Raw genomic sequence first — 16,894 nt, 5'->3', positions numbered from 1 at the left:
ACTTATTATGTCCGTGTTGCCCTCCTAGTCCCTACAAGTGGCACATCTAATCATTTTATATTGGCATGCTACAAGGATTCTTATCTATATTCTCTGTAGGTACCCGTAATTTTTTTCGGGGTAGGTACCCACAAATATGTAAATCAAGAATCTAAAACTTAATGTTACACTATAAATTTTTATACATGCATTGCACAGACGGCATCAAACTCACGCCAAAATGCTATAAAGATACATAGGAATAACATTGATAGAAAAATCCGTCAACATCATCATGGAAGCACATCCAGCTAAGTATGTTTGATTTATACCACCATCCCCACAACAGACGGTAAGTATCTTTGATTTATAACATCCTCCCACTAGACGTACTTCACCGCTACGTTGGAGACCTTCTCCATCATTCATAGTTAAATACATGCATGGAACTATATAAGACACCCAATTCCATTCGTAGAAAGCAAGCAGAGCACACATCGCACACAAGTACTCGCAAGCAATCCATCAAATATACCATGGCCATCTCAAAAGCTTTGATCATTGGCCTCCTCGGATGCCTTTGCTTCTACAGTTAGGCCGTAGCAGCTCGCGAGATCAATGATGACTTGTCGATGGTGGCGATGCATGAGAGCTGGATGATGCAGTACAATCGTGTGTACAAAGACACTACTGAGAAGGCATACCGATCTGAGATCTTCAAGGCCAATGTCGGGTTCATCGAGCCAAAAATGACAAGTTCTATTTGGCCATCAATCAGTTCGCCGACCTCACCAATGAGGAGTTCAAGGGGACAATGCCTAACAAGGGGTACAAACCAAGCTTGCAGCGGGTTCCTACCGAATTCAGGTACAAGAATCTTAGTCTCGATGCACTTCCGACAACTGTAGACTGGAGGACCAAGGCCAATGTGGTGAGTATATTAAGGATAATGATGTATTTCATATATGTTTACTTTTCTGAGAATGTCGTCTGATAGTATCTACTAAAACATAACCATGTGTAGGTTGTTGTTGGGCGTTTTCTGCTGTCGCTGCTACAGAGGGCATCGTTAAACTCAAAACTGGCAAACTTATCTCATTGTCGGAGCAAGAGTTGGTGGATTGTGATGTCCATGGTGAAGACCAAGGTTGTGAAGGAGGTCTCATGGATGATGCCTTTAAGTTCATAATCAAGAATGGTGGTCTCACCACCGAGTCCAACTACCCATATACCGCGGCAAATGACAAGTGCAAGAGTGGAACCAATGATGCCGCAACCATCAAAAGCTATGAGGATGTACCAACCAACAATGAGGGAGCCCTCATGCAAGCCGTCGCAAGTCAACCTGTCTCGGTAGCCGTAGATGGAGGAGATATGACGTTCCAGTTTTACAAAGGTGGAGTGATGACTGGCTCATGTGGCACTGATCTAGACCATGGAATTGCAGCTATTGGTTATGGCAAGACCAGCGACGGCACAAAGTATTGGTTGTTAAAGAACTCATGGGGAACAACATGGGGCGAGAACGGATATTTAAGAATGGAAAAGGACATTACCGACAAGAGGGGCATGTGTGGCCTTGCGATGGAGCCTTCTTACCCCACTGCATAGGAGTGTCATATGCCGCATATCCTCCTATGCACAAAAATATTACATAATTGCACACGTCCACTTTAATTAAGTATTTCTATGTGTATCTTAATTATGTACAAACATATGTCTTGTATAGTATTTCATGTTCCATGAGTTCAATGAATACAATGTAAATTATCCCACGTATATAAAGATCGATGAAGAATTTGTGTTAGCTATATCATTCGTAGATTGTTAAATTGTGCTGCCTCTTATGCCTTCATGCATACATAATGAACTATTTGACTAATTATTGTTTTTACGATAATCTTGGAACCATATAAATAATATGTGAAAATGATGGAGTTGATTAGTAAATAAATGTTGAAGCCCGAAGGTGGAACAAAATGATGAATGTCAATTCATGAATCTTGAGGAAATGAATTATGATGGAACATTCTCTCCCCCAATTGCTATTGTCATGGTCGTTCAACCCACAACGCCAACCAAAGATTGCTTTTCTTTCCTGTCTCGTAAGACGACTAGATCAGAAAGCCTTTCTCCCCTCGATTTCCGATGGCGAGCCCATGGATTCGCCTCTCTTCCACCTGCCGCTCCGGCAGTCAGTGGCGGGGAGGGTTTTTTTTGGTGCCTCGGCTCCGGCTAGTAGATAGATAGGGTTTTAGTCCTCGCAGGGGCGGCGTTTGGACGGACGATGATGCTTCTTCTTCCAGTCAGTCTTTTGGGCTCCGTTCCTCGTCAAATTCGTTCATTGGGATGGATTAGATGGATCTCTGACGTAGATTTCTGCCAGCTCTTCGGAGCGGGGAGGTTAGAGTTTCTCACCGTGCATATCCAACGGCGATATTGGTGTCAAATTATTCAGATCGATTCAAGGATTCAACAGCGACGAATGCGGCCTCCGGACGCTGGTCCTTAGAGGCGTGTGCACGAAGACTTCCGGATGTCATCGACAAGGTCAGGCCGGCTCCGGTATGGGAGCGGCGACAGTGATGCGTCGGCAATGGTCGTTTGGTGGTCCATAGATCTCGATGTAATTTTTATTATGTTTGAGGTATTTTGTACTCCGGTGAATCTTTATAACAAATCCAATCTTTTCGCAAAAAAAAAAAAACCACAGCCCCAGCCGCATGCCTCTTACATACATGTACTAAAATTCAACAAACTAAATCTTGTGCTTTGGTAGAGTTGCAGTAGTATGCGTTAAAGGTCCCACCGTGAACATTAGTGTTATGTCTGTGCTGCGAGGTTCCAAACGTGGACAAGTCAGTTTTCCAGCAAATTTGTAGCGCTGTGCAACTCCCGATGCTGAGGCTTCGTGTGGCCCACCTCGAGCCCGTGCTGTGGTAGATACTAGTCTGTCTGGTATAGAAGGTGAAGGCTGAAGAGGCACGAGCCCTGCCTGACGCCACGCAGGTGTCGCGGAGCAGCCCGCCGAAGCTCCGGGTACCAGTCGAGTGACAAGTGCTCTTCCGATGGCTGACACGCCGGCCGAGCCAGTTGGGTTCTCCGTGGTGACTCCGGCTGGCTCGGTGTCCAGCCTACCCGTTGTACACGGAGAGCGTTGTCGCTCATCCCGGTCGGTCGGGGCATGTGGTGGATGTGTTCTCTTCCCCGAACGCCTCAAGTTGCTGGGCTGGATCGCAGGCAGACAAGCGACACTCTTGCATATTGTGTCACTTGTTGCTCAGTGCTGCGTTCACTGCGCGCGCTGCCCTCGCCAGCCATGGCAATCCACACGCACGTAGCCTTCGAACACTCGAGAGTGGAGATCTGCTGTGCAAAGCAGTGGTCCGTGAATAGAGAGCTGGCTAGGGGTCTCGCACAAGCAAAGAACATGTTCCGAGCCATGCATGATCTGTAAAGATAACACCAATATGCGGTCGGTACATGAAGCAAGAAACACCCGGCTTGCTTACATGGGTAGCTCGGCAAAGTCCGAGCCACGTGTCCCTCCCCGCCGCGTTTAATGGCCCGGTGACGGCGGGCAATATAAGGCGAGTGTCTACTAACGGCACACGACTTATTTACATTTTCCCTTTTTTATGATAATGCAGTTACAGCTATACTGGGTATCTTATAAGACTTTGCTTATTTTCATTTTCTTCTGGCGAACGCTAGGCGCCGGCCGGCCGGTCCAAATTTCGGCCGGTCCCATGATAGCCATCCGATCCTTCCTTTCCATAGCCTCACTCGAAATAGGGTTTCCCCCGCTTTGTATTCCAAAGCAAACATCACCAATACAACCAGATAGGTGCTGGGACGGAAACAGCACAGACACGCTCAAAAGAAACGAAAGAGAAAAAGAAAAGAAACAAATGCCAACACCGGCGGATAAAGAAAAAGAAGAAGCTTCGCGACCGCCGCGCCCACCGGGATCCTCCACTAAGCACCTATACTCCGGAGCGCCGGTACCAATCAACACCTCCAAAAAGGGATGCGATGATGATGATGCTACTGCCAAGGGTTTCCTCCCGTACTCGACGAGCAGAGAGAAAGGGTACCTCCGACGCCCTCCATGAAGGTCCGGTGGCACCCTCAGGTGCCACCGCGTCGGAGTCGGCTCGGCCGACAGGGATTTCTCTTGATCCCAAACCTTCACCTCGGGCGATCCGGAGCACGTCACCAAACAAACCACCACTCTACGCCAAAACGGTCTTGGAGCTTCCGCGCCGTCTCACCACGACACCGTGAAAGGGGCCTGCTCAACGAAGAAGAGGAGCCGGGACTAGGGGCAGCAACATCGTCGGCACGCGGGAGGGCCCAACCTCCACCGCCAATGACGGTAACCGATCAGACGTGACAGCAGGAGTATACTGGTCCCCTGGGCCCACAGGTCCGGCCGGGTTTGCAGATGCCCGTAAAGCTCCCGCCTTCACGCTGCAGAAGGCATGCCGTTGGCGCCACCACCGCGAGTCTGAGCCGCTCCTCCTCCGCGCCACGCAGAGGACGTCGACACCACGCCAATGGCCAGCCCGCTAGGACCCAGATGGGGCCGGGAGGGCCTAGATCTGGGCCGGGGGCGCCCCGCCGGCCACCGCACGTCACCACGCCACCCTGCCGCCAAGGGTAGCACCGCCGCCTCGCCCACCGCCGGCGACCGCCACCGGATCGCCGAGCCCTCGCCCAGCCGAGCAGCACCGCCGCCGTCACCTGCCCCGGGAAGGAGACGAGCGCGCGGGGACAGAAGGGCCCGCCGCCACCGGCACCACCCAGGCTAGCGCCGGGGGCAACCGCCGGCGGCGGCGGGGGAGAACCATTGAGGGGGAGCCGAGAAGAAGGGGAGGGGGCGCGCCGCCTCGGCCACCTCCCGAGGAGGCGGCGCAGGGGCGGCAATGGGAGGGGAGGGGGAAGAGGGGGGCAGGAAGGGCTGGGGCGCAGGCGCCGGCGGCTGGCGGCGGCGGGATGGGGCTAGGTCGGCGGCGGCGGCGGCGGAAACCCTAGCGCGAGGGAGCGGGTCGGGGGCCTAGCGGGGAGCGCTCCCATTTTTGGTGATCTCCTTTCCATAGCTTCCTTCCCACCGAGCACGAGATTTGAGAAAACACACTAGCACATGGCGGACACACCTTGCCCCCGCGTCGCGCTGCGCGCATCCCTGTTTGCCCTTGCCGTAGACAGTTGTTGTTGTGCTCCTTGTCGACGCTTGCCACCGACGCTCGCTGCCGATGCTCGACGTCGGTGCTTGCAACAAAAACATACGATGGTGGTAGCAAAACTAGACTATGGTGGTGGCAAAAAATGCTCGCCACCGATGCTCGCCGTCGACGCTCGAAACAAAATAGAAAACGGTGGTAACAAAACCAGACTACGGTGGTAGCAAAAAGTGCTCGCTGTCGACACTCGCAACAAAATTACCCAATGTAGCTTTGCGTCATCGTCCCGTTGGATCCTTTGAAAAATTCTGGTTCCAGCAAAAACAGACTACGGTGGTAGCAAATGACGTTTCCAGCAAAAATAGTCTCGGCGGCACAAATCTAAAAAATAGTAGTTTGTAGCAAACAAACAAGCTAGTTCCAGCAAAACAAAATGCTGGTTCCAGCAAAATAAAATCCTGCAGCAAAAACACTAGTGGTCAATTGTAATAACAAAAAAGCCACTTCCAGCAAAATTAATGGTGGTTCCAGCAAAAAATAATCTCATAACCAAAACACTATGTCGATTGTAGCAAACAAAAAAGCGAGTTCCAGCAAAAAAATGCTGCTGCAAAAACACTAGTGGTCAACTGTAACAACAAAAAAGCCACTTCCAGCAAAATTAATGGTGGTTCCAGCAAGTAATAATCTCATAACCAAAACTCTAGGTCGATTGTAGCAAACAAAAAAACGAGTTCCAGCAAAACAAAATGCTGCAGCAAAAACACTAGTGGTCAATTGTAATAACAAAAAAGCCACTTCCAACAAAATTAATGGTTGTTCCAGGAAATAATAATCTCATAACCAAAACTTTGTGTCGGTTGTAGCAAACAAAAAAGCCAGTTCCAGCAAAATCATACGATGGTTCCGGCTTTGTCATTACGTGGGTCCAACAGATGGTCACAACCACAGTAGCGACCGGTTCTAGCTCGGTCGTTGGCCGCCACCGCCGGATGTAGCTCCATGATACGTCTCAATCATATCTACTTTTCATAATGCTTTTCCTCTTGTTTTGGACTCTAATTTGCATGATTTGAATGAAACTAACCCGGACTGACGCTGTTTTCAGCAGAACTACCATGGTGTTGTTTTTATGCAGAATAAAAGTTCTAGGAATGGAACGAAACTTTACGAGGATTTTTTATACAATAAAGGAGAATTTCTGGAGCCAAAAACCACCAGAGGAGGGACCCTGGGTGGGCACAACCCACCAGGGCGCGCCACCCCCTCCAGGCACCCCCAGGTGGGTTGTCCACCTGGTAGCCCCGCAGACCCTGAAACCGACGCTATAAAATCCTATTTTTCTAGAAAAAAATCAGGGAGAAAGAATTATCTTGTTTCACGAGACGGAGCCGCCGCCGTCTCCTATTCTTCATCGGGAGGTTAGATCTGGAGTCCGTTTGGGGCTCCGGACAGGTGGATCTTCGATCTTCGTCAACACCAACCCTTCTCCTTCGCCAATTCCATGATGCTCCCCCTCGGGAGTGAGTAATTCCTTCGTAGGCTCGCTGGTCGGTGAGGAGTTGGATGAGATTCATCATGTAATCAGGTTAGTTTTGTTAGGGCTTGATCCCTAGTATCCATTATGTTCTGAGATTGATGTTTCTATGACTTTGCCATGCTTAATGCTTGTCACTTTGGGCCCGGGTGCCATGATTTCAGATCTGAACCGTTTATGTTATCACCATCATATCTATGTTCTAGATCTGATCTTGCAAGTTATAGTCACCTACTACATGTTATGATCCGGCAACCCCAGAGTGACAATAGTCGGTACCACTCCCGATGATGATAGTAGTTTGAGGAGTTCATGTATTCACCATGTGCTAATGCTTTGTTCCGGTACTCTACTAAAAGGAGGCTTTAATATCCCTTAGTTTCCAATAGGACCCCGCTTCCACGGGAGGGTAGGAAAAAAGATGTCATGCAAGTTATTTCCATAAGCATGTATGACTATTTATGGAATACATGCCCACATTATATTTATGAACTGGAGCTAGTGTCAGTATCGCCCTAGGTTATGACTGTCTCATGATGAATATCATCCAACAAATCGCCGATCCAATGCCTACAATGTTCCTACATATTATTCTTGCTAAGTTATTATTGCTACTGTCATTATTGCACTTTCTACAAAATCACTGCTATCACTGTTATCGTTAATATTGCTATTGCTATTACTATCAAAACTATCATACTACTTTTCTACTGATCACTTTGCTGCAGATAATTAATCTCGAGGTGTGGTTGAATTGATGACTCAGCTGCTAATACTTGCAAATATTCTTTGGCTCCCCTTGTGCCAAATCTATAAATTTGAGTTGAATACTCTAACCCGGAAACTATTGCGATCCCATATACTTGTGGGTTATCAAGACCTTTTTCTGGCGCTGTTGCCGGGGAGCATAGATATATTTGTTGACTCACTTGGGATTATTATCAAACTTTCTCTATGAAGAATCTGAAGGATGCCAAGACTAAGACTTTTCCCTCTAAGACGAGGGGAGGTAAGGAACTGCCTTCCAGCTCCGCTTTAGATTCACCTTCTGTTATAAGTAAACTTGTAATACCACCACATGCTATTAATTCTGATATGTTGCAAGTTATTGATGATACTACTTCTACTATGAATTCTACTCATGATGATGCTAGTACTTTGCTTGATGATAATGTGCCACTAGGTGAATTTCTTGATGAACAAATTGCTAGAGTAAGACATCATGATATTGTTGAAACTGATGATGAGCTTGAAACTAAAAATCTTGAAACACCTATTAGAAGTAACCCTCCTAGATATGAATTACCAAAGGTACTGGAAGGTTATGTTATTAGTGAGGAGGCAACTAGAGATATTCTTGCTTGTAAGGATAGAGATGATCTAGAAAAATTATTATGCAAGTATAAAGAAAGATCTTTGAATGCTAGAATGAAATGTGCTCCTAAGTTTGCTACTTCACCTATCTTTATTGATGATGTGGATTATGAATTGTTTGTCGACCCAGAGTTAATTACTTTGGTTAAATATGATCCATTCCATGGTTATGAAACTAAAACTGTTGTGGCACATCTTACTAAGTTGAATGACATAGCCACCCTTTTTGCTCATGATGAGAAGTTTCACTATTACTATATCCTCAGATTATTTCTGTTCTCTTTAAAGGGTGATGCTAAAGCTTGGTACAATACTCTTGCTCCTGGTTGTGTGCGTAGTGCCCATGATTTATTACTTCTCTGAAAAATGTTTCCCTGCTCATAAGAAACAAGCTGCCTTGCAGGAAATATTTAACTTTGTGCAAATTGAAGAAGAGAATATCCCACAAGCTTGGAGGAGGCTTCTTGAATTGCTTAATGCTTTGCCTGATCATCCTCTTAATAAAAATGAAATACTTGATATCTTCTATAATGGACTAACCGATGCTTCTAGGGATTTCCTAGATGGTTGTGCTAGTTGTGTTTTCAGGGAACAAACTATTGAGCAAGCTGAAGAATTATTGAATAGCATGTTGAAAAATTATGATGATTGGACTCCTCCTGAAACACCGCCTAAACCCACTCCGAAGAAGAGGGGTATTTTATATCTTAGTCATGAAGATATGCAATAGGCAAAGAAATCTATGAAGGAAAAAAGTATTAAAGAAGAGGATGTCAAAAATTTACCAGCCATTGAAGAAATACATGGGCTTGATACACCACAACCACCTAAGGTGGTAGAGGTAAATTCTTTATGTTGGGGAATGTAGTAATTTCAAAAAAAAATCTTACAATCACGCAAGATCTATCTAGGTGATGCATAGCAACGAGAGGGGAGAGTGTTGTCCATGTACCCTCGTAGACCGAAAGCGGAAGCGTCATGACAAAGCGGTTGATGTAGTCGTACGTCTACACGATCCGACCGATCCGAGCACCGAAGGTACGTTACCTCCGCGATCTGCACACGTTCAGCTCAGTGATATCCCACGAACTCTAGGTCCAGCTGATGTCGAGGGATTGTTTCGTCAGCACGATAGCGTGATGATGGTGATGATGAAGTTATCGACACAAGGCTTCGCCTAAGCACTACAACGATATGACCGAGGTGGAAATCTGTGGAGGGGGGCACCGTACATGGCTAAACAATCAACTTGTGTGTCTTTGGGGTGCCCCCTCCCCCGTATATAAAGGAGTGGAGGAGGGGAGGGCCAGCCCACTCTATGGCGCGCCCAAGGGGGGCGTCCTACTCCCAGTAGGAGTAGGTTTCCCCACTTCCCTAGTTGGAGTAGGAGAAGAAGGAAGAGGGAGAGGGAGAGAAGGAAAGGGGGCCCGGCCCCCTTACCAATTCGGATTGGGCTTGGGGGGGCACCTTGGCCGCCTCCTCCTCTCTTCCACCAGGGCCCATTAAGGCCCATTAACTCCCCGGGGGGTTCCGGTAACCTCCCGGTACTCCGAAAAAATGCCCGATCCACTCGGAACCTTTCCGGCGTCCAAACATAGGCTTCCAATATATCAATCTTTATGTCTCAACCATTTCGAGACTCCTCGCAATGTCCGTGATCACATCTGAGACTCCGAACGACCTTCGGTACATCAAAACACATAAACTCATAATAGCGATCGTCATCGAATGTTTAGCATGAGGACCCAACGGGTTCGAGAACTATGTAGACATGACCGAGACTCACTTCCGGTCAAAAACCAATAGCGGAACCTGGATGCTCATATTGGTTCCTACATATTCTATGAAGATCTTTATGGGTTAAACCACATAACAACATACGTTGTTCCCTTTGTCATCGGTATGTTACTTGCCCGAGATTCGATCATCGGTATCTCAAATACCTAGTTCAATCTTGTTATCGGCAAGTCTCTTTACTCGTTCCTAATACTTCATCCCGCAACTAACTCATTAGTCACAATGTTTGCAAGGCTTATAGTGATGAGTATTACCAAGAGGGCCTAGAGATACCTCTCCGAAACATGGAGTGACAAATCCTATTCTCGATCTATGCCAACCCAACAAACACTTTCAGAGACACCTGTAGAGCACCTTTATAATCACCCATTTACGTTGTGATGTTTGGTGGCACACAAAGTGTTCCTCTGGTATTCAGGAGTTGCATAATCTCATATATAGTCTGAGGAACTTGCATAAGTCATGAAGAAAGCAGTAGCAATGAAACAGCCACGATCATAATGCTAAGCTAACGGATTGGTCATGTCCATCACATCATTCTCCTAATGATGTGATCCCGTTCATGAAATGACAACACATGTCTATGGTTAGGAAACATAACCATCTTTGATTAATGAGCTAGTCAAGTAGAGGCATACTAGGGACTATATGTTTTGTCTATGTATTCACACATGTACTAAGTTTCCGGTTAATACAATTATAGCATGAATAATAAACATTTTGTAGCAACCACGATCCCAATGGACCGAAGTCTCTGTGTTTCAGTGTCATCCCTGGATCGGTAATGCTGACACACACAGTACTCGAGGAATTATAACAGAGTTTAATCACACACTTATTACATCGAGTCCTCATAAAGAGTATGATTACACAAATATCATGGCTGAAGGCCATCTAAGCTAAATAACTGCGGAAGCTTCGAAGGTAAATGAGTCCATCAACTCCAACGGCATAGCTGAGTGCACGACAACGACCTTTTGCACCTTATTCGTCATCTGAGTAGTCTGCAACATGAGACATTGTAGTCGTGTAGGTCAGCACATTGAATATGCTGGCAGAATTACACTGTAAAGCAATGAAATGCAAGAACTATATCTATATGCAATATTTGGCTAGTGGAGGGTCTAAGTTTATGGTTTTGCATAAAGCTAGTTTTTCCCTACAACAAAGGAATAAATTTATTTAACTACTCCCAAGTTGTACCAAAAATGTTTGAGAAGGTTTCCCCAACTCAAAACCCAATTACCAAGTATCATCATTAAACCCAATTCAATTAATTAAAGAGTGATGAGATCAACAATAATATCCAATTCCAGATACTCAAGATGTCCATAACCGAGGACACGGCTAACCATGATTAGTTTAATACACTCTGTAGAGGTTGCACACGTTTCCCCACAAGACTCGACTGTTGGGGAACGCGGTAATTTCAAAAAAATTCCTACGGTCATGCAAGATCTATCTAGGTGATGTGTAGCAACGAGAGGGGAGAGTGTGTCCACATACCCTCATAGACCAAAAGCGGAAGCGTTTCAATAACGCGGTTGATGTAGTCAAACTTCTTCGCGATCCAACCAATCAAGTACCAAACGCACGACACCTTCGTGTTCAGCAGACGTTCAGCTCGATGACGTCCCTCGTGCTCTTGATCCATTTGAGGATGAGGGTGAGTTCCGTCAGCACGACGGCGTGGCAAGGGTGATGATGATATTACCGGCGCAGGGCTTCGCCTAAGCACTACAATGATATGATCTTGGTGTGTAACTATGGAGGGGAGCACCGCACATGGCTAAAAGATCAACTTGTGTGTCCTTGGGGTGTTATCCTCCCCCGTATATAAAGGAGGGAGGGAGGAGGCGGCCGACCTAGGGGGCGCGCCAAGCATAGGGAGTCCTACTAGGACTCCCAAGTCCTAGTAGGATTACCTTCCCTATTCGGAGTAGGAGAGAAGGAAAGAGAGGGAGAGAGAGAGAGAAGGAAATGGTGGTTGCGCCCCCACTCCTTATCCAATTCGGTTTGGGCAGGGGGGAGGCGCGCTCCACCTCTTGGCCCTTCTCCCCTCTCTCCACTAAAGCCCAATAAGGCCCATTACTTCTCCCGGTGAATTCCCGTAACTTCCCGGTACTCCGAAAAATACCTGAATCACTCGGAACCTTTCCGATGTCCGAATATAGCCTTCCAATATATTGATCTTTACGTCTTGACCATTTCGATAATCCTCGTCATGTCCGTGATCTCATCTAGGACTCCGAACAACCTTCGGTACATCAAATCACATAAACTCATAATACCAATCATCATCTAACGTTAAGTGTGCGGACCCTACGGGTTCGAGAACTATGTAGACATGACCGAGACACATCTCCGGTCAATAACCAATAGCAGAACCTGGATGCTCATATTGGTTCCTACATATTCTACGAAGATCTTTATCGTTCAAACCACATAACAACATACGTTGTTCCCTTTGTGATTGGTATGTTACTTGCCCGAGATTCGATCGTCAGTATCATCATACCTAGTTCAATCTCGTTACCGGCAAGTCTCTTTACTCGTTCCATAATACTTCATACCGCAACTAACTCATTAGTCACAATACTTGCAAGGCTTATAGTGATGACTATTACCGAGAGGGCCCAGAGACACCTCTCCAAAACACGGAGTGACAAATCCTAATCTCGATCTATACCAACCCAACAAATACCTTTGGAGACACCTGTAGAGCATCTTTATAATCACCCATTTACGTTGTGACATTTGATAGCACACAAGGTATTCCTCCGGTATTCAAGAGTTGAATAATCTCACAGTTTGAGGAACATGTATAATTCATGAAGAAAACAGTAGCAATGAAACTATAACGATCATAGTGCTAAGCTAACGGATGGATCATGTCCATCACATCATTCTCCTAATGATGTGATCCTGTTCATCAAATGACAACACATGTCTATTGTTAGGAAACATAACCATCTTTGATTAATGAGCTAGTCAAGTAGAGGCATACTAGGGACAATATGTTTTGTCTATGTATTCACACATGTACTAAGTTTCTGATTAATACAATTCTAGCATGAATAATAAACATTTATCATGAAATAAGGAAATAAATAATAACTTTATTATTGCCTCTAGGGCATATTTCCTTCAGTCTCCCACTTGCACTAGAGTCAATAATCTAGTTCACATCGCCATGTGATTTAACATCAATAGTTCACATATGTATGTGATTAACACCCATAGTTTACATCGCCATGTGACCAACAACCAAAGGGTTTACTAGAGTCAATAATCTGGTTCACGTCGCTATGTGATTAGCACCCAAAGAGTACTAAGGTGTGATCATGTTTTGCTCGTGAGAGAAGTTTAGTCAACGGGTCTGTCACAATTAGAGTCGTTATGTATTTTGCAAATATTCTATGTCTACAATGCTCTTCATGGAGCTACTCTAGCTAATTGCTCCCACTTTCAATATGTATCCAGATTGAGACTTAGAGTCATCTGGATCGGTGTAAAAGCTTGCATCAATCTAACTCTTTATGATGAACTCTTTATCACCTCCATAACCGAGAAACATTTCCTTAGTCCTCACTAAGGATAATTTTGACCGTTGTCCAGTGATCTTATCTTAGATCATTATTGTACCCCCTCGCCAAACTCATGGCAAGGTACACAATAGGTCTGGTACGTAGCACGTCATACTTTATAAAACCTATGACTGAAGCATAGGGAATTACTTTCATTCGTTTTCTATCTTCTGTCGTGGTCGGGCTTTGAGTCTTACTCAACTTTACACCTTGTAATATAGACAAGAACTCATTCTTTGACAGATCTATTTGGAACTCTTTCAAAAACTTGTCAAGGTATATACTCATTGAAAAATCTTACCAAGCGTCTTGATCTATCTTTATAGATCTTGATGCCCAATATGTAAGCAGCTTCACCGAGGTCTTTCTTTGAAAAAATCTTATTCAAGTAACCCTTTATGCTATCCAGAAAATTCTATATCATTTCCAATCAACAATATGTCATCCACATATAATATTAGAAATGCTACAGAGCTCCCACTCACTTTCTTATAAATACAGGCTTCACCACAAGTCTGTATAAAACTATATGCTTTGATCAACTCATCAAAGCGTATATTCCAACTCCGAGATGCTTGCACCAGTCCATAGATGGATTGCTGGAGCTTGCACACCTTTTTAGTACCTTTAGGATTGACAAAACCTTCTGGTTACATCATATACAACACTTCTTTAAGAAATATCCATTTAAGGAATGCATTTTTGACATCCATTTTCCAGATTTCATAAAATATGGCAACTGTTAACATGATTTGGACAGATTTAAGCATCGCTACAGTTGAGAAAATCTCCTTGTAGTCAACACCTTAAACTTGTCAAAAACCTTTTGTGACAAGTCAAGCTTTGTAGATAGTAACACTACTATCAGTGTCCGTCTTCCTCTTGAAGATCCATTTATTTTCTATAGCTTGCTAACCATCGAGCAAGTCCACCAAAGTCCACACTTTGTTCTTATACATGGATCCCATCTCAGATTTCATGGCCTCAAGCCATTTTGCGGAATCTGGGCTCATCATCGCTTCCTCATAGTTCGTAGGTTCATCATGGTCTAATAACATGACTTCCAGAATAGGATTACCGTACCACTCTAGTGTGGATTGTACTCTGGAAGACCTACGAGGTTCGGTAATAACTTGATCTAAAGTTTCATGATCATCATCATTAGTTTCCTCACTAATAGGTGTAGGAATCACTGGAACTGATTTCTGTGATGAACTACTTTCCAATTTGGGAGAAGGTACAATTACCTCATCAAGTTCTAGTTTCCTCCCACTCACTTCTTTGGAGAGAAACTCCTTCTCTAGAAAGGATCCATTCTTAGCAACGAATATCTTGCCTTTGGATCTGTGATATAAAGTGTACCCAACAGTTTCCTTTGGGTATCCTATGAAGACGCATTTCTCCAATTTGGGTTCGAGCTTATCAGGTTGAAGCATAAGCATCGCAGCCCCAAACTCTTAAGAAACGATAACTTTGGTTTCTTGTCAAACCATAGTTCCATAGGGCGTCGTCTCAATGGATTTTGATGGTGCCCTATTTAACGTGAATGTAGCTGTCTCTAATGCAGAACTCCAAAACAATAGTGGTAACATGGTAATAGACATCATAGGTCGCACCATATCCAATAAATTGTGGTTACGATGTTCGGACACACCATTATGCTGTGGTGTTCCAGGTGGCGTGAGCTATGAAACTATTCCACATTGTTTTAAATGAAGGCCAAACTTGTAACTCAAATATTCTCCTCCATGATTAGATCGTAGAAAGTTTATTTTCTTGATACGATGATTCTCCGCTTCACTCTGAAATTCCTTGAACTTTTCAAATGTTTCAGACTTGTATTTCATTAAGTAGATATAACCATACCTTGCTCAAATCATCTATGAAGGTCAGAAAATAATGATAGCCGCCATGAGCATCAACACTCATGCGACCGGATACATCGGTATGTATTATTTCCAATAAGTCACTAGCTCGTTCCATTGTTCCGGAGAATGGAGTTTTAGTCATCTTGCCCATAAGGCATGGTTCGCAAGCATCAAATGATTCATAATCAAGTGATTCCAAAAATCCATCTTTACGGAGTTTCTTCATGCGCTTTACACCGATATGACCCAAACAGCAGTGCCACAAATATGTTGCACTCTCATTATCAACTTTGCATCTTTTGGCATCATTATTATGAATATGTTTATCACTACGATCAAGATTCAATAAACCATCAACATTGGGTGTATGACCATAGAAGGTTTTATTCATGTAAATAGAATAACAATTTATTCTCTGTCTTAGATGAATAATCGTACCGCAATAAACATGATCTAATCATATTTATGCTCAACGCAAACACCAAATAACATTTATTTAGGTTCAACACTAATATCGAAAGTATAGGGAGTGTGCGATGGTGATCATATCAATCTTGGAACCACTTCCAACACACATCGTTACTTCACCCTCAACTAGTCTTTGTTTATTCTGTAACTCCTATTTCGAGTTACTAGTCTTAGCAATCGAACAAGTATCAAATATCCAGGAGCTACTATAAACACTAGTAAGGTACACATAAATAACCTGTATATCAAATATACCATTGTTCACTTTGCCATCCTTCTTATCCACCAAATATTCAGGGCATTTCTGCCTCCAGTGACCATTTCCTTTGCAGTAGAAGCACTTAGTTTCAGCCTTTGGTCCAGCTTTGGGCTTCTTCACGGGAGTGACAATTTGCTTGCCATTCTACTTGAAGTTCCCTTTATTTCCCTTTGCCCCTTTTTTCAAACTAGTGGTCTTGTCAATCATCAACATTTGATGCTTTTCTTGATTTCTACCTTCGATGATTTCAGCATCACAAAGAGCTCGGGAATCGTTTTCATCATCCCTTGCATACTATAGTTCATCACGAAGTTCCAGTAACTTGGTGATGGTGACTAGAGAACTCGGTCAATCACTATCTTATCTGGAAGATTAACTCCCACTTGATTCAAGCGATTGTAGTACCCAGACAATCTGAGCACATGCTCATTGCTTGAGCTATTCTCCTCCATCTTTTAGCTATAGAACTTGTTGGAGACTTCATATATCTCAACTTGGGTATTTGCTTGAAATATTAACTTCAACTCCTGGAACATCTCATATGGTCCATGACGTTCAAAATGCCTTTGAAGTCCCGATTCTAAGCCGTAAAGCATGGTGCACTAAACTATCAGATAGTCATCATATTAAGCTAGCCAAACGTTCATAACATCTGCATCTGCTCCTGCAATAGTTTTGTCACCTAGCGGTGCATCAAGCAAATAATTCTTCTGTGCAGCAATGATGATAAACCTCAGATCACGGACTCAGTCCGCATCATTGCTACTATCATCATCCAACTTAGTTTTCTCTAGGAACATATAAACACATAGGGAGGCTATAACGCGAGCTATTGATCT

At 44.4% G+C, this 16,894-nt stretch overlaps 1 pseudogene; it reads left to right on the top strand.

Annotated features, from left to right (window-relative positions):
- Positions 1-773: 773 nt before the first annotated feature.
- LOC123139550 (senescence-specific cysteine protease SAG39-like) lies at positions 774-1,660 on the top strand (annotated as a pseudogene).
- Positions 1,661-16,894: the final 15,234 nt, after the last annotated feature.

This window comes from Triticum aestivum, chromosome 6B, assembly GCF_018294505.1.
Source record: "Triticum aestivum cultivar Chinese Spring chromosome 6B, IWGSC CS RefSeq v2.1, whole genome shotgun sequence".
NCBI classification, from domain to species: domain Eukaryota; kingdom Viridiplantae; phylum Streptophyta; class Magnoliopsida; order Poales; family Poaceae; genus Triticum; species Triticum aestivum.
The sequence above is the reverse complement of the archived record's forward strand: the minus strand, read 5'-3'. Positions and strand labels throughout refer to the sequence as shown.